The sequence below is a fragment of the Canis aureus genome, chromosome 11, assembly GCF_053574225.1.
Source record: "Canis aureus isolate CA01 chromosome 11, VMU_Caureus_v.1.0, whole genome shotgun sequence".
Classification (NCBI taxonomy): Eukaryota; Metazoa; Chordata; class Mammalia; order Carnivora; family Canidae; genus Canis; species Canis aureus.
In genome coordinates, this window is record NC_135621.1 from 42,472,387 (window position 1) to 42,497,927 (window position 25,541).

General features: G+C 36.2%; 1 long non-coding RNA gene across 1 annotated transcript; it reads right to left on the reverse strand.

Annotated features, from left to right (window-relative positions):
• Position 1: 1 nt before the first annotated feature.
• Positions 2-25,329, reverse strand: LOC144323050 (uncharacterized). The gene is made up of 3 exons (XR_013388597.1): positions 25,235-25,329; positions 357-430; positions 2-99 (listed from the first exon to the last, which is right to left on the reverse strand). It is a non-coding gene; the product is annotated as an uncharacterized LOC144323050 (long non-coding RNA).
• Between the last annotated feature and the right edge of the window lie 212 nt (positions 25,330-25,541).

Below are 25,541 nucleotides of genomic sequence, written 5' to 3' on the forward strand. Positions count from 1 at the left end.
CCTTGCAGGTAAGAGCAGAGAATGCCAGGGAAGAGACAAAGTTGTTCCAGGCATACTTTTGGGGGGTAAATGTGCTTCAGTCAGGATTGGATATAACTCCTAACAAAAGAGACAAAAAAATAATAGTGGCTTAAACAAAATAGGAATCTATGTCTTTCTTATGGTAAAATTCAGAAGTAGGTCATGCAGAGTTAGTATGGTGGCTCTAGTGATGAAGTCCTCATGTTCATGGGATCCTTTTAGCTTTCTACGCCATAATACTAAAAATGTGCTCTCACAGTCAAGATTATGCTCCAGTAATTCCATCTGCATTTAGAGATAGAAGAAGAAAAGAAAAAATAGAAAACACTGCATACTTGCCTTTATCCCATTGCTAGGCCTCGTTGACATGCCAATCAATTTGCTGTAGAGACCATTACTGCTAAAATATCTGTGGAAGACAAAAAAGGGAAGAAAAGATGATGCTGAGAAATTCACTATTATAGCTTGTTCACATTATTATTAAAATTTTGCCTTTATTTTCAACATAATCAGAGGAATAGTTTCTAGACAGATCATCTCTTCACAGAATTAACCATATTTGAAGTAACTAGAAATTATTAGGTAAAATTTCAGGAAAAATGTCATGTATTTATGTATGATTTAATCTATTTTATCCTAAAAGTAAGATGCCTCCTAAAAATGAGTACACAATCCCTATAAAATGTTTTATTTAAGTAGAGTATAAAATACAATATTTTTACCTGTGATATTCTCATTAATTTGCCAAAAAGCAAAGCAAGCATTCCAGTTTAAGTCATGAAAAAGTAGTCTGTGTTGGACTAGAGGCCTCTTTTGCATAATTATTATCATCATGGAAATTATCTTCTCAATTACTAATTAAATAGCATTATAATTATATTTTCTTAAGAGAGGCACCACCATTTAGTTAGTTATTATTATGTACCAGATGCTACAATAAACAATATTGTTCACAGCATCTGGGAACAGATGTCAATTATAAACTTCAGACAAATTACAAAAACTTACTATTTGAAGAAATGAAAGAAAAGGAAAAAAATAACAAAATTGAAGGGAATTCAACCATTAAAAGAAGAAAAAAGTAAGTTGGGTATGATCCACATTTCTACAGCTTTTCCATCAAGGCTCTTGGTATTCATGGTGCAGGTCAGTTGGAACTCTAATAGAAATCAGAGGCCTTTTCAGCTTAAGGTGTCAGAGTGTGGGATTTACCAGAACTGTGAAAAATTGTTAAGAAGGCAGAAAATAGGTAATTCACAGCATAATGTTTGTGGAGGACTCAAAATCTTCTTTAAATCCCCTCTCCACAATTCCTTAGGTGATCTGTGATCTGTATGTGTGGGAGGAGAGGATTCTAAAAGGGTTAGAAAAGAGAAACAACTGGAAGATCAAAAGAACAGAGTATAGATTTCAGATGATGTCTACCTATGAGAGTGTGGAGTTTATGCCTCCTACTTTAAATGGACTGGTAAATGTATCAGTCTTTCATTATACCTTCTATAACAATGGAGGTTGGGGGGAGTTCAAGGTGATGAACTAATTCTTGCTTATTAGAACAAGAATTGAAATTCTTCACAAAATATACCACCTAGGGGTGCCTGGATGCCTCCGTCAATGAAGCAATCACCTGGGGCTCAGGTCATGATTCCAGAGTCCTGGGAACAAGCCCCATGCGCGACTCCCTCCCTGCTCAGGGTGGAGTCAGCTTTTCCCTCTCCCCCTGCTCCTCCCTCCACTCGTGCACACTCTCTCTCTTTCTCTCTCTCTCAAATAAATAAAATCTTAAAAAAAAAAAGATAGCATTTATGTTCTCTATAGTATCTCCACAATCACTCTGCAATATGTAATCCCAAATGTCCAATACTAAAGCATATACATGACAAAGAAAAAGAAAACAAATATTAGCCATAATTGACAAATATGCAGCCAACAAAAACTGATGCAGGGATCCCTGGGTGGCGCAGCGGTTTGGCACCTGCCTTTGGCCCAGGGCACGATCCTGGAGACCCGGGATCGAATCCCATGTCGGGGCCCAGTGCATGGAGCCTGCTTCTCCCTCTGCCTATGTCTCTGCCTCTCTCTCTCTCTCTCTGTGTGTGACTATCATAAATAAATTAAAAAAAAAAAAAGTGATGCAAAGATGTCCCAGAGACAGAAATTTAAAGAAACAAATATTTATATGAAACTGTTTATATGAGAATATGGTTTTAATAATGGACCAGTTAGAAGGATTAGTATAGGAACTGAAAATATCAAAAAGCACCAAAGGGAAATATAAAACTGAAAAACAAAATATCGTGAAAAAGCTTGGTCTGATGGGAAATTGTAAAGAGCTTTGAAGAAAAACAAGTAAGTGAAGTTGAAGGTAGAGCAGCAGAATACCTGGGATGAATAGTAAAGAGAACACAAATTGGAAAAGGTGAAGAAAACTGAAGTCCCAAAAAGAAGAGAAATGAAGGTGGGGCCAAAAAACAGGGAGGAGATTTTGGACTAATTTTTTTTATCAAATTTTTTTAAAAGAGTTCACTTAAATAACTTCATGATTTCTAAGAAAAAAAATTAAAAACTTCTTAAAAATTAAATGTATTATTTGAAAGCAGAGGAAAAAAGATGCATTACTTACATGAGAACAATAAAAATAATGTTTGAACTCACAACAAAAACAATGGAGGCGACAAAACAATGAAACATATGTTTACCAAGCTCAAAAGGGGTGCAGGGGAGAAAATGTCAACCCAGAATCCTGTACCTATGAAAAATAGTCATTAAAGAAAAACAGGTGCCTGGGTGGCTCAGTTAGTTAAGCATCTGCCTTCAGCTAAGGTCATGATCCCAGGGTCCTGAGATAGAGCCCCTGCATCTGGCCCCCACCTGCTTCTCCCTCTCCTTATGCCCCTGCCTATGCTCTCTCTCTCTCTCTCTCTCTCTCTCTCCCTGTCTCTCTGTCTCTCTCTCAAATAGATAAAGTCCTTAAAAATAAGAAGAAGAGATAATAATATTTCTCAAAGAAGTAGAACTTGATAGAATTTACCTACAGTAGAACTTCAATAAAGAAATAGTAAAGATATTTTTAGGTTGAAAAGAAGTAGTATCAGCTGGCAGCATGTAGCTACAGAAGAGAATTTATAAATCTTTATAAGTCTATCCTAAGGTAACATCATACTCATAGTCAAAGGCACAGGTATAAAAATATTAACATTAGTATTACTTGTAATAGACAAAATAGAAAAATGCAGAATGTAAATATTTAATTTATGCATTCTATTCTTTGTTCCATCAATCAATGTTTATTTAGTGTCTACTATGTGCCAGACACTAGGTACTGGAGATAAGTCAGTAAGACTAAAAATGCATATACCACTGAAATATGCCAATGAGACGCTATGGAGTCAAATGAAACCCAGTGGAGCAGAGGGATATATCATAAATAAGGTGTTTGGGGAAGGTTGCCGAGTTGTCATTTGAGCAGATCAGATACCTGAAGGAGATTAGCTACTATTTGTAAATCCCCTTTTGAGCTTCCAAAAACCCTTTGAGGTCTATTTATAGTACAAGTCAAGTAATAGGCTCAGGCATATAGAGCAAGTTGCTAACAATCCCAAAACTAAAAAAGTGATAGAACCATTTCTGGTTCAAGAAAGCACCAAGAATGCATAGTTTGAAAAACTCCTATGAAACACAAAGGGACAATATATTAAAAGAAGGGGGAGGAAAAAAGGGGGTAGGAGGGAGGAGGAGGAGGGAGAGAGGAAGAGGAGAAATAGTGAAAGACTAGCTTGCCTCAAAAATGAGAACATTTCACAGAACAGAAGCAGAGGGGGCAATGCTGAATAGCCTCTCACAGGGCTGCAGGAGAACTGAGAACGACCCGGAGGCACACTCCCTGTTTCAGACCATGGGCTAGGTAGGCATGTGCACCCTCCTGCCCCTGAGGTCCATTTATACCCCTGCTAAATGGATTTCAATTGATGGCCACTCTTGCCTAATCACAGTCATGAAATTCAAAATCTTGAAAAAAAAAAAAAAGGCCAACAAACAGCTGCGTTGGTATTTGAATTATTGGTACCTCAGTTATCATGTTTTTTTTTTTTTTTTTTTTTTTTTTAAATTTATTTATGATAGTCACAGAGAGAGAGAGAGAGAGAGAGGCAGAGACACAGGCAGAGGGAGAAGCAGGCTCCACGCACTGGGAGCCCGACGTGGGATTCGATCCCGGGTCTCCAGGATCGGGCCCTGGGCCAAAGGCAGGCGCTAAACCGCTGTGCCACCCAGGGATCCCCCAGTTATCATGTTTTAAGGGGAGCTGTACTATGCGGGCAAGACGATGGGCTCATTTATGTTCTTTTACGGCTGTGACATGCATGACTTTCATTGGAAGAGGGCTGAGAGTAAGCAAGAAACTGGTACCTTATGAGCTACAAATGGGTTTCTGAGAGAAAACCCAAAGCAGGTGAACCAAAACCATTCATGTTTTCCCCATGCAAGTGCTTGGAGGTAGTTGCTTATCCACCAGCATCTGAGATCCCCTCCAGCTGCCCTTGTTACACCACCCTTTCTGGAGTTAGCTTCACGTTCCAGTTTGGCAGGTATCCACATTCCAAACAACATGAAAGAAAAGATCCAGAAAAGAGCAAAAGGCAGACACAGACATTCTCTTTAAAGATTCTTAGGAGCCATCTCAAGGTATTTCTGACAGAAGCCCTCAACTTCTCCACACCTATTTACAAAAGAAGTTGGGAAATGCAGTCCTTATTTTTTGCGATGTACCAAGCTAAATTATTTCTTTCAGAAGAAAGGGGAGGGCAATGCATAAAGCAGAAGGAGATAATATGGATGGGCAACAGTTGTCCAAATCCACAAAGCCAATTCCAAAGGAGTTGAGAGAACAAACTTGCAAATGTAAGGCTCCCCTGCATTATCACTGGAAACTCAACTGTTGTGCAAATCTACAGAAGTAGTGACATACGGTTACATCGCTAATACAATTAACCAGCTGTACACAATGATCCTCATTGATAAAGCCTTCAGCAGCAATTTGTACCTACTCTTTCCTTAGAATCGCTGTTCTACTACAGAACAAAGATAAAGGGAATTGACAGTTTGTGAATGTCATCTATAGAGTTCATCACTGAGAGAGATAGGTATGTAAATGGAAGACATTTCAAGGTTTTAAAGTAAATGAATTGAAAGTCAAGTTAAGACCTTCACACTATGAAAAAAAAAATCTTCGCAGTTGCATGAGAAATAAATCTCAATTAAAAAGTAGGCTTTTAAGTTGATGGTAGGAAAAAAAAAGAAAAAAAAAAAAAAAAAACACTTCAATCCGGTGCTGAATCAACAAGAAAATAGTACAAGTGTTTTGGAAAGAAGCATTTAGATAGCTCAGAAATTGCAAAAAAATTGTTAGAGCACATCTTCAACAGCTCTGTTTTATGTAATTTTGACTGTATGGGTGAAAGCTAGTTAGACTAAAACAGGCGCACAACTGGGAAGTTGGTGAGAATTTTAAAATAATCTTCCCATTCTGCCAAACTTTTAAACTTTTTAAATATTCTTAGCACTAAGCCCTGTGTAATTACCCTGCTCTCATCTCAGGAGGAAGAAAAAAAAGAATGAAACACACACACAAGCACATTAAGATTGCCTCAATTCTATCATTCCCTTGATTCTAAATTCTAGGGCCACAAGTTCCCTTCACTTGGTGATTCTGACAGCAAATAGAACCAGCATCATTTTACAGCATTGTGAGAAAAAAAAAAAAAAGAACAAAACAAAAGAAAAAAACAAAACACCAAAAAAAAAAAACATGCCCACACTTCACTACATTATTTATGTGTTCTACCAATTTCCCCAATAATTATTTATTCAATCAATAAAAATTATGTATTTGGTGGTTTCTCTCTGCTAATCATTGTTAGGAGCGGACATGGCATGAGTGTGCCAGAAATCATTTCTTCTAGGGGTGCCTGGGTGGCTCAGTTAATGATTCACCCATGCCCAGGCCATGATCTCAGGATCTTGAGGTCAGATTGAGCCCCTTGTCAGGCTCCATGGTGAGCAAGGAGCCTGCTTGAGGATTCTCCTTCCCTCTCCCTCTGCCCCTCCCCTGTTTGTGTGCACATGCCTCTCTCCCTCTCTCTCTCTCTAAGAGATAAATAAACTTAAAAAACAAAACCAGAAATCATCTCTTCTAGAAACTCAGAATTTGGCAAGGGGAGATTGAAAGGAAAAGATTATGTAAAAATGGTGAGTGTTATGTTTGAGTGCATTTACAACAATACCGAGAAGACAAGGCGGGAAGAAATTTCACAGTAAAATAGGAAAAACTGAGAAAGAGATAACAACTGCACATGTTTTGGGGTTCACAGGAATGTCTCAGATGAATCCACACACAAAGGACATTCTTCACAAAGAAAAGCACATGAACAAAGGTAAAATCTTCAGGAAAAAATTGTCTCTCCTGATGCATAAAATAATGTTTCATCCACACAAATAAATCTGTTGAGTGCTGCATTAAAGAACTCCAGCTCTAGTTTGGATCTGGACTCTTAGGCATACCGGGGCTATGTCTTTAGGCAAGTTATTTCCATCCTCTAGATTAGGGCTTTACATCTGTAAAGAGATGAGGATATCATTGTCCAACACACAAAAAAATAAGTGATGCAATATGTGTTGCATTTTTCGTAATCTCTGCCTCATAGTTTGAGCTCATTAAAAATCAGTTATTTTATTCCTCTGTCTGCTTATCTCAATGATGTTTATACAGATGAAAACCCACGACTTTGGCCAGTGGCTTCCTGATGGCTCTACTACCTCAGTCCCACACCCCTCAGCTCGGCTGTGAGTGACATTCAGGCAGACTGCCCAGCACCTCCTGGGACAACTCCCTAGTGATGCTCTTCACCCATGGGTGTCTCTTGCTCCTACTTCATATCCTCTATCATGGCCCATCCAGAACCCTTTGCAGGAATCATTTAATTCTTGCAAATCATGGGTTCCAAAGGGCCCATCTGCATTTAAAACTACAGAGCAATAAATGAAATTTTACTCTGTGATCTCCCACTGTTAAGTTAATACTATTCTATTTTATGATGTTAGTTACTTTCAAAATTTAGTCTAAAACATATTTTTGGTTCAATTAGAGCCAGGAGTCTAAAATTTTTTCATACATTTTATAATGTGCCTAGGGTTAAATAAAGCTGGGCATGGTGCCCGTAATCAAGGTAATCTTCATTCATAATGTTATTTCTTTTGAAAAATCAGATTACACTTACAGGGACCTTTCCCCCCTCCCCACAAAGTAACACAAGAGTCAAAGGTCTTCCTAATATTGGTTTGTTTTATTCATTTATTTGTCAATGTAAAATGTAATTTTGCTTGCTTTATATTCTCTGTTCCTAAATGCTTTTAGCATGCCAGGAGACACTAGACAACAAATTCAGGTAAATTATGTCAACACTCAGATAATTATATTTTATACCAATGTTTCTCTACTGCACCTGATATTCACTGTGTCATTATTTATAGACTAAGCAAATATTTTTCTAATTTCATCAATTGATACTTGGTTTCTTCAACTTGAAAATTGTGGATATGTATTGTTTTATATCACATTGAATAAACACAGCTTCCTATTTTTTTAGCATAGGATATATTTCAATAAATATAAAAGGGGATCCCAATATATCAAGTAGATGTTGTATTTCCAGTGAAATAGATGACTGATGACAGATAGATAAGAAATGTAAATTATCTTCCATTTAAATAAAGAAAATAATGGTGCTCACCCAGTGAGTCTATTCCAAATATGCACTTGTCTTATTTAATTTTTTCACTTATTTATCTGTGTCCTTTTATTCTCTCCTCCTTTGGTGACTGGATTGATTTTTCTAACAGTTTTGAAATCAATGCATATTTTTTTCATTTTCATGCATGCTATAATATCAAATTTTCAATTATATTTCCATTATATCTCTATTTTGCTTGTCTAACATTTTTCTTTTTCCGTTGATCACACCTGAGATTTCAGTATCTTTGTTCCTCTATTTTTATTTTGTATTATCCAAATTACTTGCTCTTATCATGGGCAGTTTGATTTCTACCAATTAAATATCCCACATAAAAGCAAGAGTATTATTTTACACCAATTTTATCTTTCTCTCTTGCCTTTTTTTCAATTCTTTTTCTTTAATATCCAGACTCCTCCTGCTATTACATTCACTTGTATTTGCTAAATTCATTGAAATTTGTTCTTTTATTTTAAGATTTTTTTTTTTTTTTTTTTTTTTTTTTGAGAGAGAAAGAGAGACAGACAACAGGGGGAGGAGAGCAGAGGTGGCAGGGGAGGATGGAGGAAAGAACCTCGAACAGACTCCACACTGAGTGCAAAGCTGGACTTGGAGCTGAATCCCACAACCCTTAGACCATGACCTGAGCCAAAACTAAGAGTCGGAGGCTTAACAGACTGAGCCACCCAGGCACCCCATAAATTTGGCCTCATTTTTATAATTGATATTTCTTTTGAATTATATGAGCCAGCAAATCCAAAATTTGTGATAACGTATCTATGCTAGATAAATGTATTCTATTCAGGGATAGTCTACATAATATGATACCAAGCTATATCACTGAACTTATAACTCATTAAACTTTCCTTTGGGGACACAAAATTTTAGCAACTGTGCATTTACATGAAGTATTAATGTTTATGCCTTTACCCTGCTTTGTCTTTGCTATTTTTCTTTGTTATTTTCCTGTTCATTAGGAACTACTTTCCTTTGGTCCCTGGATTTAAACCAGATTCTGTGGCTTTTTCTTTTGGTGACATTGTTTATTTATTTATTTATTTATGATAGTCACAGAGAGAGAGAGAGAGAGAGGCAGAGACACAGGCAGAGGGAGAAGCAGGCTCCATGCGCCAGGAGCCCGATGTGGGATTCGATTCCGGGTCTCCAGGATCGCGCCCTGAGCCAAAGGCAGGCGCCAAACCGCTGCGCCACCCAGGGATCCCTCTTTTGGTGACATTGTTCTTCATAACCTTGCTTTCCTCAAATCAGTTTTAAGTATTCTATCCTTATTTGGCTGCCCAATGAATTGTTTGGTTCCTTTTGAACAGGTGGTTTGAATTTAAAATATGTACAAGATGCCACAGTGGCTCTGGGAATTTGCCTGCTTGCAAGGTCACCAAGAAATAAGAATATGGATAGAATAGATTATGAATCTGCTGTGCTCCCTCAATGTCTCTTAAACATTGAAATTAGGATTCTCAGTTTCTATTTACATATTTTTTTGGTAATAATTTCAAATTCAGCACAAAGATTTTATAGATCCAAAGATAGTTTTAAGTAAAATTTTAAAAATTTTCTTTCTATGAAAAAAAAAATTTCTATGTATTTTGGTCATTAAGGCAAATATTGAAGCATGGAATATTCCACATAAAGATCATCATAAATAGAAATACCTGGGTGACTTAGTGGTTGAGCATCTGTCTTTAGCTCAGGGTGTGATCCTGAGCTCAGGGGTCATGGGATCGAGTCCCACATTAGGCTCCCCACAGGTAACGTGCTTCTCCCTCTGCCGGTGTCTCTACCTCTCTCTGTGTATCTCTCATGAATAAATAAATAAAATCTTTTAAAAAATCATTAAGATGCAGTCCTTAATGCACCAGTTTCTTTCTTTCTTTCTTTCTTTCTTTCTTTCTTTCTTTCTTTCTTTCTTTCTTTCTTTCTTTCTTTCTTTCTTTTTCTTTCTTTCTTTTTTCTTTCTTTCTTTCTTTCTTTCTTTCTTTCTTTCTTTCTTTCTTTCTTTCTTCTTTCTTTCTTCTTCTTTTTCTTTCTTTCTTTCTTTCTTTCTTTCTTTCTTTCTTTCTTTCTTTCTTTCTTTTTTAAGCAACAAGATCACCTGGTAAGATTATAGGAAAAAAATTTGGTATGGCCTTGTAGGAGCTCTACTCTAGTCACAAAGGACACAGATGATTCTCTGTTGGCTTCTGATTTTATTTATCTTTGTAGTTGTGTTTATTATTCCTATTGGCACATGTTATCATAATTTCATTATGCATTTTAGACAATATCCACTGATTTCTTAAAGGACATATAAAGAATTAATTTGTTTATATTAATGCCTATTTCCCTTTATTCAAATATTTGATATTTCTTCAACATCTTTCAATGTCCTCCTGGTTGCCTTTCTAATTAAAAGAGGATATTTATCAAACATTTTATCAACACCTACTTTAATGCATTAATGTAATACCAATGCTGAAGCAAGGATGATTGGATCATTCATATTTCCTTCCCCTTCTCTTGAAGGAATTGCCTTTTGAAAACAATTGTTTCACATTGATAAAGTTTCCCAAGAAGCCTGGAATCGGACAATTTGAAGGTGGCACTTGATGATGACAACCTTTTTCTTGTTGGAAACTTCACTCCAGTTCTGTTCATTGAGTGGTTGTTCAGTTCTATGGATGTGAAGATTATACTAACGTGACGTGAAGGTTATACTAACACAGTCCTTTAGCTTTGCTATTGCAGACACTTTGTGCTTACTTCTTCCAGTGGACTAAACTGTTCCCAATCGTCACCACTGTGGAATCTTGCCTCAGGATTAGGGATAGCACTTTCTTGGGATGTTTCAGTGGGATGGTTCTTTTCCCCTCAACAGAGTTTGTAGATCCTTGGTTTTAACTTATAAAGATCTTCATAAATCTCCAAATGTAATAGAGGTAAATCTACCCAAATACTAATAACCCAGTTTCAGGTTTCCCATAGGCTCTCATTTCAGAATTCCTCCTGCCTTTCTTGACAGCTGTCTGAACACAGGAAATGGAAGCTCATTCTTTCATAGGTGGTTCTAGAGACTTACCCTTCTGACTATGGCATATAGCAGGGATTCACCTAACACTCTCTCTTTGAACATTAGATTGAAACAAATATTTGCACACATTGGACACCAGACAGGTTAGGGCAGTGGTCCTTGAGAGAAAGGTGAAGTAATAAAATAAGCCCTACAGTTGCCCTAGACTGGTGAGAATTTATAGGCTACAGTGCGGAAAGGGAGAGACCAAGGGCACTCTAAAGGTCTCTCTGAATAGCAGAGTTCCAGAATTTAATGAAATGACTAAAAATCGAACAAGTAAAAGAGATGAGCCATGTCCAAAAGAATGAAGAGAAAGACTAATTTCTGTGCAAATAATTTACATAGATATTTCCCCCTTAAGGAGGTGGAGCATAACTCTCAAGCCCTTGTGTTTTGCATTTAGTGTCTTGTCTGGACTGTGTGCTGAGCTTAGAGTATGGTATAGAAGGGAAGGACAGGACTTCACAGTAGATAAACCTAGCAAATACTACCTCATCTAGGTTTGTTGGATCCAGATTAAAGTTTATATCACCAGGATATGTCAGGCTGATAATATGCACTTTTAATATGATGGGTTGAGAATGGCACTTGATCTCTGTGCTCTTCCTTCCCCAAACCCATAACCTAGGTGGACCATAAAAAACACATCAGACAAATCCAAACTAAGGGTCATTCTATCAAATCATGACCAATTCTCTGAGAAGCTGTCTTAGACCAGAGGAAACCAATGAGACAGGATGCCTAAGCATAATGTGGTACCATTAATGGGATCTTGAAAGAAAGAAAACAACATTAAGAACAAACAAACAAGCAAACTCTAAAGAAATTGGTTAGTGAGTAACAATGTGCTGTTACAGATTCCTTAGTTATGACAAATGTACCATAGGCTGGCCTTACCAAATGTGGGAAAGGATGTGGAAAGCTTCCTATGTGGTACAGCCACTTTGGAAAATAGTTTCATTGTTTCCTAAAATGGTTAACTTAAACCTTCCATATGCAACAGCTACACTGCTTCTGATAAAAGCGTATGTCCACACAAAATATTGTACAGAAATATTCAGAGCAGCTTTACTCATAACAGCCCAAAAATGGAAACTATCAAAACATCCATAACCAGATAAATGGAAAAACAAATTGTGGTATATCCATAAAATGGAATATTCCTCAGCAATAAAAAGGAATTAAATATGTTTAATTGAGACACACATGAAAACAGCTGAATCTCATAATTGTTGCTAAGAGAAAGAAGCCAGATGTATTGTTCAATTCAATTTGTATAAAATGAACAAAAATGTACTGCAAGTGGACAGAAAGCACATGAGTGGTTGCCTGGGCCCAGGGATAGGTGATGGGACAGAAGGATAGATTACAAAGGTCACAAGGAAATTTGTAAAAATGAGGGGTATGTTCATTATCCTGATTGTAATGATGTTTTTGTAAGTGCATACCTATGTCAAAACTCATCAAACTGTACACTTTAAATAGATCTAATTAATTTCACATCAGTTATACTGCAATAAAGCTGTTCAAAAATAAGTATGGATGACTCTATCCTATGGTTTCTGGGCCAATTACCCCAAGCCTAACAGATAAAAGATCTTCCCTCCCTGAAGTCAAGAGCCCTCCTCCCTATGGCCTCCTAGAATGACTGACAAGGGAAATTTGATTTGCTTCAAGGAAAACTCTGCTCTCACCTACAGAGCTATGCTCTGTTCCTTTGTCCCTCAAAAGAAAATCAAACAATAATTCAACATCAGAATATTTTCTAATATCTTGGTTATTCATTCTTAAGACCCCATGTGAGGCATCAAAAAGACCAGAATAGTCTGGGTTCAGCACAATACTTTTCTATCTGTCTTCTTCCATACAAAGCTTCGAAAAAGTTTAAATTATTGCTTTAACTATAGTGACCTACTTACACATTTAATCTAAATCCACAAATACAATGTCAAATCATCTAAATTTTGACTCTTGGCTCAATATTGCAATTTAAGTTATCTTTTGTTATGACTGGCAATTGTCTCAACTTTTAAATTTTTATTAACATCATGTTGCTATTGAATTTCATTCTATTTCATTCAAAATGGGATTAATGCTTTTCTGTTAACCTGAAAGGGATTCTTTGATTATGTCACTTTATGTCAGAGAGCACCATATTGGATATTTCTAACTGGACATTTGTTTATGTATATTGCTGCTGGAAGTTTATTCTCTTTGGCTGCCCAGAATCCAGTCACCATTCTGATTGGAAGAATATTCCATGTTGGGAGGTAGGGCCAGCAATATTCCCCACACCTTGGAAGGTAAATGCAGTCAGTCAACTGATCCTTGGCCATGTATGTATTTGTGCTTAGAAATAAATCTTGGGTTTAGCATTCATTTACTGTGGCAACATCCAGTGGCTTGGATATATTCTGCAGCAAAAGATATGTGACCAGTGGCAGCATCAGAAGCAGGCTATTCCTGCTGCATGTCCTTGACTGAGGAGGCTCCTCTTGCCTTTCCGGTCTAGTATATTAGTAGGTGTTTATCGTGTCTTTTTCTCTATAGCCAGTAAACTACTATTCAGCTTCAGTTTGTTCCAACCAGTTTCTGTTGCATGCAATTAGGAATATTAAATGATACATATGTGTACATGTTCATATAACAATGATATAATGCATTTCTTGGTGGGTCCTGGTAGGGAGCTACTCTTTATGTTCAGTAATCTATGGCAATGAAGAGAAGGTTGGTGTGAGAGCCAGGTAACTTCAAATTCCTTGTTGTAAGAGCTAAGAGCACAGGCTTTGAGGTCAAACCCAGGAGTCCGTATCTCAGCTCCCCCGTCCTGTATGATTTGGAGCAAGTTACTTATTCTCTCTTAGCCTCAATTTCTGTTTCCACAAAATGGGGATGATAATATCCCCACCTTTGCCGTGACAAGTAAATAACTAATGTACGTATTTTGAAAAGTATCTGGTACATAATAAGCACTTGGTAAATGTTTGTTATTGTTGCTGTTGTTGTTGCTTTTTTACTATGGAGTCTGATGTTCAGTGTTTTGAGTCCCAACTCATTAGTTTTGTGACACGGAACAAATGATATATCATATAGTCTGTGTGTGTGTGTGTGTGTGTGTGTGTGTGTGTGTGTGTACTCTTTCACTTTTGGCTCTGTCATCTATACAATCCGGAGAATAATAAGATTATTAAAGAGTTAATAAGATAAAGAGGGCAGGGTACTTATCATGGTGTTTGATTACACACTACAAATATTAGCTATTATTTTAATGATTGTATCACTGCATCTCCTTGGGCCTTGTAGTCCTTCTCCACATAATGAAGATATTGAAACTAGATTAAGTTGTCTACTTATTGCAGGTTTGAAGTAATTCTGTGTGTTCTCCTAAGTGTCTCATGTGATAAATTCAAACAAAGTCCTGGCACTCTAGGGCCTGTTCCCTCAAAGTGTGTCTGGACTCCTACTGAATTAGAAACACCAGAAGAGCTCGTTAAAATGTAGAGTCCTGAGGCTCACCCTAGACTGACCAAATTGGAATTTTCATGGTGTGACCTAGGACTCTACATTTAAAAATACATCCTCTAGGTGATTTAGGCTCTAACACTGGAAAAATTTATAAGTAAAAGGCATATGAGGATTCAACAGGAATACGTCAGCATAAGTCTAATTAGAAAATTGTGTGTGTGCTTGTGTTTGTGTTTGTGTGTGTGTGTGTGTGTGTGCGCGTGTGTGCTGTCAGGAATAGATATCAGACAGGCCTGAAGCCTAAGCATGCTAAGAGAATGTATAATTCTGAGGATAACTTTGTGGAAGAGACTGATTCTGTTATTTCTCCATATGAGTTACTTTTGTTGCCAGTCAGAACAGGTGTTTAGTCAATGTGATGTTTAAATATCTTTTGACTTGGATTTCTCTTGCAGTTATTGGTTGGTTTAATTCCATTGAAATGATGACAGAACTTTTCTTCTTCTCTTTTTTCACTCAGATTACTATGCCAGGTGTCATTTATGGTAGCTGTCAATTTGTGAGCACCTACTCAATGCTAAAAACTTTATTTACTTTATATACATAATCTTATTTAATCCTTACATAAAGTGTTATTAATCACTTTTTTTACAACAGAAAATGATAAGACAAGAACACAAAGAAAAAAACAAGACCCAGTACAGTTTAACATGTTGCCCCAAATCTAGCCTATAGTAGTTACTGTGGCTAAAAATTGAGTCCAAGTGTGTATGACTCCAAATCGGGGCAAGTGTTTTAGAGAACTGTGTTTTTTTGTTTGTTTGTTTCTTTGTTTGTTTTGAGAGAAGGAGAATACAAACAGGGGGAGGGGCAGAGGGAGATGAAGACAGAGAATCTAAAGCAGACTTCCCACTGAGTGAGGAGCCCGACAAAGGGCTAGATCCCATGACCCTGAGATCATAACCTGAGCCCAAACCAAGAGTTGAAAGCTCAATCGACGGAACCACCTAGATGCCCTAAAAGAGCTGTTTTAAAGTACATTTGAAAGTACCTTTAGCTGCCTTTGCTCATCATCAGAGGAAGTTGATAGTTTTAATGCAGAAAATACTTTCTGAAATCTATGGAAATACCAGTCTTTTATTTTGTATCTGTGTGTGACTTGAAAAAAGAAATTAGGAAATCTTCAGCAAGAAATAGATATATTAATAACTATAATCAAAGCAAGAGTTCAGAAAATGAAGAAGGCTCTCAGATACTTGGCTTTATGACATCTAAACCCCAGCTAATGGCTCCTTCATGACATTTACTTAGAAAAAGCCTGTCAGGAAAGACAGTTGCCACCCAACCACCAATGAACCTCAAGTCATGGAGATAAAAAGAGAAAGTTAAAAATGAACTTGTTTATTTGTGGAAGAAGGGCTCCAGGAAGGGTTTACAGATATAGTTGACCATTGTAAAACATGGGAATTAGGGTTGCTGAACCTCACAAAGTGAAAAATCTGCATATAACTTTTGACTGTTGACCCACTGTTGACCAAAAGCCTTACAGATAATATAAACAATTAATATCTACTTTGTATGTTATATGGTATTCTCACAATAAACTAGAGATAAGAAAATGATACTAAGAAGATTATAAGGAAGGGAAAATACATTTACAAGACTATGCTGTATTTATAAAAAATCTGTGTATAAGTGGACCGATGCACTATGAACCTGTTTTGTCTAAGAGTCAACGGTATTTCAATATTTTTCCTGAAAATTCTTACCATAGATATTTCTGATACTAAAAAGATCGAATATAACAGTAGCAACCTTAATCCCTCAAAATCACAAAAATTCTATTTATAACTTCTAAAGGGGTTTATTAAATATTGATGTAAATGGTTACTATTTGTGAATGATGTTCAGGGAGGTATTAAGCCTTCAGTATTTCTATTTCCTCATCTGTAAGACTAGAAGAATAATAATGCCTAATTGAGTAGATAGCTCAGAGGAGTAAATAAGTTGCAGCATGTAAAATGATTATGAAGATGTTTGGCACATAATAAGGCCTAAAATAATATTGCTAATATTATGCTTGACTTAATAACATTGCCAATATCAAGTTACTATTATTATTGCTGCTATTAGTACCTCAAATGGGAGACAGCTGTGAGGATGTTGCCTATATGCTCCCAAAGCAGTGTATGAAGGAACTGAGCAAGGAAACATCTTCCGGAAAATAAGAGTGATAATGGCAAGATCAATTGCTGAGTTATTGACAAATTCTAAATATGCAGCAAGTGAAGGAGCCCCAAGACATCTGCAGGAGTCACAGTTTAATCAGAACCATGGACAGGGAATGATGGTGAGCTCATGGAGGCATGCTAGAGTACTACATGATGGTTAATGCTCACAGTGTAATCTGTTACTGGTTATTTGAAATCCTTGCAAACTAATCTCCTTGAATGTATATGTAAATTATTACAAGTGACACCCCTCATGTTAAGAAATACGGTGCTTCTCATATGTCAAGTCAAATGACAATTTATGGATGATCGAACTGTTTGGAAAACTCTATTTAGAAGGAGAATCAATGATCTCCCCCAAGGCTCTAAGTTCAGGTTTTGTTCATTGCGCTTTCCAGATACAAAATATATCTAATTTGGTTGTTGTTTAATGAATAAGCAATAGGAGGAAAGACACAAATTGTCAGTTACCTTTGAAATGAGGGCATTTTCAAAATTATTAATGAAGAGTAGAAATATCTAAATAACCTCAGTGGTTTGGAAAAGACTGTGAACCTCCTAAACCTATGTTACTAAGGGTGGAATTACAATAAGCTTTTTCATAGATTTATTCCTCCTTTCCTGTTTTATGGACATGATATTAGTATTTATGAATAATACTTGTTTTATTAGAATGATGAGGGTTTTGTTTTTTTTTTAAACTAATCTGCTTTTGTTAAGTTTTGCAGGCTCCTTTAAAAATCTAACTATGCTCTATTAACCAGCTTTGAGAAGTAAAAAGCTGTTCTCTATCCTGCTGAGTAAATATGAATTTCACAGTTAAATACATAAAATAATGATTACATCCAATGGTCACGAGGGACATGTTTTTAGGAGTATACTAATTAAACTACATCCTTCAGACAACATGTTTCTACACTTACTAGCAATGAACCATATCTGATTGGTCATTAAGTAATTAGGAATGCTAATGTAAATAAAGTGCCATTCAAATGGGGCTTCAGACTAGAGATGAATCATATATTCTGTCTTATGGTCTGAACTATATACAGATCAATCAAGTAAAACACGGAAAGAAGTACTTAAAGAAAAAGTACCAAGGAAAAAGTACTTAAGACCAAAAGGAAAAGATGCTTCTATCCATCATTTCTTGCTAAATAGATTCTGTATTTTTAAGCAGGGTTATTTTTAAAATTTTACTGATAATATAAAAGTGTTATAAACAACTTAAATTGTGACCCTACATTTTTCTACGCTTTTGTAATTTACATTTCTGTGTGTGTGTCTAGTTTCTGTGAAATAGCAAATATGAGAAGTCCAAGAATATACAGAGTCATGAAGATTGTGAGATAGAAATGGGAAAATCCCTGACATTGGACCAGAAAGAGAGGAATACTGACTAAAAGTTGAGAAGTGGAACAATTGGAAGAAAAAGAGGAGAAATGACAAAGTATTTGAAGTTATTTATAAAACTACATAATAATAGGATGGGTTTCAAAACCACAAGATCTATAGTCCTTAAATCAGGACTATGTGTCAAGAAAATTTAATGAAAGTATTTACTCAAGTATTAAAAATAAGAAAAAGGATACATTGTACAACAATATTAGAATGAGTTAATACAAAAATCCTTAAGAACTGGAAAATTTTCAAAATTATGATTCCTTGCTTGCATTGGTAATAAGAACTTACTTACCTGGCATCTAGGTAGGTGCCAAATAAATATTTGTTAAATTAATTAATGAATGCACTAATTATGCAAATTTCAATATAAGACATGTCCTTTTTCTAGAAAATAAATAAAGAACCAAATATTTTCAATATGTTATTTTGTCACAGTGACAGCCTTTTAATAATTTTCCTGCCACTTCTGCTTCTTTATGCCATCTTTTGTTGGGGCACAATTTACATTCAGTAAAATGAAGAAAGTGTACTAAGAATAAAGCTTGATAATGTTGTACATAAGCACATGGCCCTTAATATCACCCAGATTCAGCACATTTTCATAACAATGAAGATTCTCTTCTATCTTTTGTTTGTCAATATCAGTCTCTTCAATGATAGCCACTTACAATTTTTACTTCTTGAATTTTTTTATAAGTAAAGGCATATATTGTGTACTACTTATGTCTTACTTCTTTCAGTTAATGTAATATTTTTAAGATTCACCCATGTCATTATATATGTCAAATATATATGTATATAGATATATTGTCATGTATATATATATATACACACCACACACAATGTTTATGCCACACATATATATCATACTCATACAAAAAAGTAAGTTGTTCTTTTTTATTGCTGTACAATATTCCATTGTATGAATACATTAGAATTTGTTTATCCATTTTCCTATTGAAAGGCATTTAAGTTTTTTGCCAGTTTTGGTTATTATGGGAATTCCTGTAAGGCCTTTTAGTGGACATGCTGATTCATTTTTCTTGAGCAAGTATTTAGGAATGGAAGTGCTAGGATGTATATTAGAATGTATTTAATATGTCAAAATTGTTAAACATTTTTTCAGTAACATTGTACAATTTTACATTCATTCAAATAAAGCATGGCCCTTATCCACATTCACATTTTTTATATTTATCCTGGGAAATATGTGGCAATACCTTATGATGGCAGTAATTTGCATTTTCCTCATGTCCAGTGATGGTGGTAATTTGCATTTTCCTCATGTCCATTTTCCAATGGAAACGTAAATTTTTTTGAAGGAAATTTTTTTTTTCGTATATGGTGCAAAGAAATCACACTGCAATTGTTTAATCTTGATTACCTTACCTCATACAACTCATTAAATTTATGAAATAAAAGGTATTTGAGGTGGCTCAGAGATATAAAAGTGGAAGCTTAAGTAATAGTGCTTACTAATAAAGCAATAGGCTTCTAGAACAAGAGTCAGTAAAGGCCAATTCAGCCTTCATTTATCTTTTTTTTCCTTTTAATCCTTTTATTTTAAAGTACTTTTAAATTTACATCTAGTATTCAGAAATACCACAGATAGATACCTTCCTGAGAAAAGAAAACTCAACAACCTAGGAATAGAAGGGAACTTCCGTAACTTGATAAAACATAATCCATTTAGGGGATCCCTGGGTGGCGCAGCGGTTTAGCGCCTGCCTTTGGCCCAGGGCGCGATCCTGGAGACCCGGGATCGAATCCCACGTCGGGCTCCCGGTGCACGGAGCCTGCTTCTCCCTCTGCCTGTGTCTTTGCCTCTCTCTCTCTCTCTCTCTCTCTCTCTCTCTCTGTGTGACTATCATAAATAAATTTAAAAAATTAAAAAAAAAAAAACCATAATCCATTTAAAGCCCACAGCAATGATCATATATGAGGATGAAAACAGAAGGCTTTCCCCCAAATTTGGGCACAAAACAATGTTGCTTTTTATTATTTCTATTTAGCATTTTACTGAACATTCTAGTCAGAACAATTAGGCAAGCAAAAGAAATGGAAAATCTCCATATTGGAAAGGAAGAATTAAAATTATCTCTATTTGCTGATGGCATGATTTTATGTATAGAGTATCCTAAAGAATTCACAAAAAGATAGAATTAATAAATTAGTTAAAATAAACTTACAAAAATAAATTATATATATATTAAAATTAAAAATCTGAAAATGAAATTGAGAAAACATTTCATTCATAATTGCATCAAAAGGAATAAAATACTTAGGAATAAATTTAACAAAAAAAGTAAAAGATTCACATACTGAAAACTACAAAACACCACTGAAAAAAATTAAAGAAGACCTAAAACATACCTTACTCATGCATTGAAAAGCTTGACATTAGTAGAATGGTAACACTGCCCAGGTTCTCTGCATATTCAGTGCAATCCCTATCAAAATTCCAGATAACATTTCTGCAGAAATTGACAAGCTGATCCCAAAATTCATGTGATAATTCAAGGGATCCAGAATAGCCAAATTTGTCTTGAAAGAGAAGATCAATGCTAGAAGACTTACACTTCTTGATTTCAAAACTTATAGCAAACTGCAGTGATCAAAACTACATGGCATTCACCTGAAACTAGTTTAATACTGTAGTCTATGCCATTCTCCAACTGCAATTAAAATAAAAACTTTTAAAAAGAGAGAGAGAAAAAAAGGACTGCATGGTACTAGCATAATGATATATAAAACAGTGGAAGAAAATTCAGAGTCAAGGAAGAATTTTTAGATTTATGGTCAATGATTTTCAATAAGGCTCAAGACATCAATGTGGAAAAGAATAATCTTTGGAAAAAAATGGTGCTGGGACAACAGATAGATATCCATCTGTGAAAAAAAATGCAGTTGGAATTCTAGTTCAGGCCATATTTGTCTGGAATTAAGACCAAATAAAGTAAAAATGGTTCAAATATCTAAATGTAAGACCATTTAAAATTACAAATTCTTAGAAGAAAACATAAGCCTGAATCTTTGTAACTTTAGATTAGGCAATGATTTCTTAGACATGATACCAAATCACAAGCAACCAAATAAAAAGATAGATAAATTGAACTTAACCAAAATTTAAGAAGTGTTTACTTCAGGGATCCCTGGGTGGCGCAGCGGTTTAGCGCCTGCCTTTGGCTCAGGGCGCGATCCTGGAGACCCGGGATCGAATCCCATGTCGGGCTCCCGGTGCATGGAGCCTGCTTCTCCCTCTGCCTGTGTCTCTGCCCCCCCCCCCTGTGTGTGTGTGTGTGTGTGTGTGTGTGACAATAGTAAATAAATAAAAAAAATTAAAAAAAAAAAGTGTTTACTTCAAAGTACATTGTCAAGAAAGTAGACAGGAGAAAATATTTGTAAATCATATGTGTCATGTAACAATAATATTCAGAACTCTTCAAATAAAATGAAAAAAAGAAAATGAAATAAAAAATTGAGCAAAGTGTTTGAATAAATATTTATCTAAAGAAGATTTACAAATGTCTAGTAACCACATGGAAAAATGTTCAACATCATTAGACATTAAGAAAATGTAAATCTGGGCAGCCTGGGTGGCTCAGTGGTTTAGCACCACCTTCAGCCCAGGGCCTGATCCTGGAGACCCGGGATAGAGTCCCATGTCAGGCTCCCTGCAAGGAGCCTGCTTCTCCCTCTGCCTGTGTCTCTGCCTCTCTCTCTCTCTCTATGTCTCTCATGGATAAATAAATAAATAAAATCTTAAAAAAAATAAAAGAAAATGTAAATCTAAAATAAAACCACACTTGATTTCCATTAGGGTGGTTATGATCAAGAAGAAGGATAAAAACAAGTGCTGGCAAGGAACACACCCATGTCCATGTAAGGACACTGGAATCTTCATATATTTTTGGTGGGTAAGTAGAATGGCGCATTTGCTTTGGAAAACAGTTTGGTAATTGCACAGAAATTTAGAGTTATCTTACATCCAATAACTCCTCTCCTAGGTAAATATACAAGAAAATTGAAAACATATTCACACAAAAACTTGTAAACAGATATTCATCTTTGCGCCGTCATTCACAGTAGCCAGTCTCACTACCAGGATATTCACACTGACACAATCCCCTGATCTTAGTTAGATTTCTCCAATTTTACATGTGTGTATATTGAATCTTATGCAATTTTATCAACCTATGGTTTGTGGATCTGCTGTCATAGTCAAGTTAGAGAAGCGTTCCATCACCAAGGTGTTCCTCATTTTGCCGTTCCTCATTTTGCCCTTTTACAAACAAAGCACCTTCCCATCTGCTAGGCCTGGGGAGCTGAGAATTGGAAAACGGAGGTAATCTTCTGCCACTGGGTGACAACCCTGAGACATGCCTACCAAGTATGGGGTGGGGATGGGTTCTCTGGCTGCCACTGCTGCTGTCAGGGAGTGGGTGGGAAATCAGTTGCTTCACACCCCTACCTCTACTGGCATCTGGCTTGCCACTGCCTTTGGGTAAGTCCCTACTGGGCTTTCCTCTACTAGTGCTTTGGCCAAAAGGAGCAGGTTTTACTTAGGTATGTATATGTTTGCTTGTTTTGTCCCTTCTTGTTGGCACTGTGGATTTCAGGCTCTCTAGTGCCCAACCAGGGACATAAGAGAGATCAAAAAGAAAAACCAAGGTATTCAGGTGAGGTGATCCTACAAGTCCTGAGTTCCCTATCCAGCCCACCTTTTTTTCACCTTCAGAGTCCTTTTATGATTGTTTGGTGAATAATTTCCAATCTATTTAGTTATAAGTAGAGGGAAGGAATTGGGAAAATGGAGTCTAGGCATCTTGTCCCTCCCTTGTCTCTCTGTCTGTTTTTACAAATAAAGCTTTATTGGGACACAACCATGCTCACACTCACTCTTTAAATATTGTTTATTGAGGACTTAGGCTACAGTTATAGGTAGGTATTTTCAACAAAGATAATAATGCCTACAAAGCTTAAAACATACCAACTAGACCTTTACAGAAAATGTTTGATGTCCCCTACTCTAGAAGAAAACATGTCCCCTACTCTAGAAGAAAACAAGCAAAGTTTTCTTAGAACACAAAACTCACCAATCATTTAAAAAAATGTAAATTGGACTTAAGCAATGATTAAAGTTGTCCTCCAAAATAGCATGGACTTAGGCATGATTACTGCCTTTCAAGGAATCATCTATACCACAGAATGCTTGGGAATCCAACAGAATCCTGTGTATATCTGAAAAGTCTGCTAATGTAGCATCTTTTTTAAATCACATGAGAACACAAGTGAATGCCCTGAGTGATCCAACCTCCAGCCTGAGGACTTAGTAACAATCAGTGGTTCAGAACATGAGATTCTTTTTCTTTTTTTGCACAATGTTTTTTTTTTTTTTAAAGATTGATTGATTGATTGATTGATTGATTGATTCACAAGAGACACACACACACAGAGAAATAGGCAGAGACACAGGCAGAGGGAGAAGCAGGCTCCATGCAGGGAGCCTGACATGGGACTCAATCCCGGGTTTCCAGGATCAGGCTCTGGGCTGAAGGCGGTGCTAAACCAACTGCTGAGCCACCCGGGCTGCCCAGAACATGAGATTCTTGATGGAAAAAATTGTCACTGATTTTTGGGAATTATTGGCTTAGCCTGTGTTTTCTCCTGCATATGTCTGTGTTGTTGGTGTGGTATTTGCCTCCAATATAGTCAAACAGCCACCAAATGGGCCACGTCCATGTTAGTGGCACCACTTGTTGACCAGGTCCCATTGTGGAAGAGAATGGACTATTGAAGGGGGTCACTGAGAGGACATGACCACTGGTTGACCCACTGGCTGGACCCCAGCAATCAGAGGCTCCTCACCTCCTCCTCTATCCCTATAATCTGAGTTTTACCTGCTTTCCATGCTTTGAGATAGAAATGTGGTTTTGAGAACATCGGGATGGTATGCATGAATGAACTCAGTTAAGGCCTCTTGTAAACTTTTAAGATTTGGCAGGTAGATGTGGGGATCTACTTGTCTTGCTGCTGCCCAAGACAAGCTTCATAAGTAAATTTCTTTGCTCATCAGAACTGCCACCTATCAATCTGGAGTGACCAATGTCTTTCTTTGGGGTCTCCTTGTCCTCTGCCTATGGAGGCAGTTTCAGATTGTACCTGGAAAGCTCCTAAGGAGATTGCAAACTAACACAAAGTATTAATGGATTTAAGATTATTGAGACATGGAAATATGAAAGCATACTAGATTTTTTATATTAATTCTTATGGAAGTAATTCAATTTAGAGTTTATTTACTGGGAACCTAATCTCAGTGTATAATGATTACCTTATATGATCATATTTCTTAGCAGGGAACTCTGTAAATAAACACTGCATTGTCAGAATTATAGGACTCATTAGTAAAAACTTTCTACTTATCAATTTGCAAGAAATGTAAGTTGATTTACTTTCTCATTACCTAGGAAGGGTTTTTCATACTCCTGACTCATCTCTGTTCTTTTCTTTGTACAGTAAATGAAGTTATAAGTCCCATGAAGTAATAAACTACAAATTATAATGCTTCATTGCATAAGCAAGTAACAGGAAATAAATTATGAAGAACAAAGTCCTTGTTACACAAGCTTCAATAATCCTTAATTCTGAGCAGGAAAATAGCCAATCAGTTGTGTAAGGGACTATGAATAAAGTAGGATAATAAGCATTTGAATTGTCATTGACGTAAGTTTTTATTTTAGTAGAAGGGAGAACTATCCAGAGAATGTGTGGGAAGTCAGCTTTCTAATGAGTTACACAAACTATGTGTTCTCTACTTTTTAAATCTTTAGTGAAGTTTGTCCTCAAACTTAAGGACCTGAAAATAAGCTTCTGCATGCATGGGCAATAATAAAATGCTGTTTTCAAGTGAAAGATTAAAACATGACACCAAGATAATTGAAAGGTTTTAAGTATTGTACTCGCCTTTTTATCAAGCAAATCATGAACATGCAGGTGATAATTGAATGCAGTTGGACCATTGTGTCCATGTGATATATTTGTAAAAGTTGCTGGCAGAGCAACGTGGATTCAATTGCCAGGTAGTTCTGAGGTAGGGACACAAAAGTAGGAATGTGGTGGTTTGTACAGTTTTGACACATGCAAATTTGTTCTCTTTTTTGACTGATACTATTAAAAATTTATTTTTAATATCAGCATATTAAAAATTAGGCTTAGTTACATACTTTCTAAAAGAGAGAAATAAAAATACTGGAAACCTTTAGTGTCCAGAGTTTCCTGGAGAAATGATGAATCCAGACCATGAGCAGGATGTGTATACATAAGCATAGAACATCCAGTTTTACCCCAAAACCTGGAAGATAATAAATATTGATGTCACATAAACAAAAAATACATTAACCTATCTGAAAGGGCTTCAACTAGTCCAAGTTGGAAGAGTTTGAATATCAAAAAGAGTAGTGACTGCAATGAATACAAAATGGCAAATACAAAAAAAATTATTTGGTTCAAAATGATATCCAAATAGAATAAAGACACTCATTGGTCATGTAGCATTATTCCAAA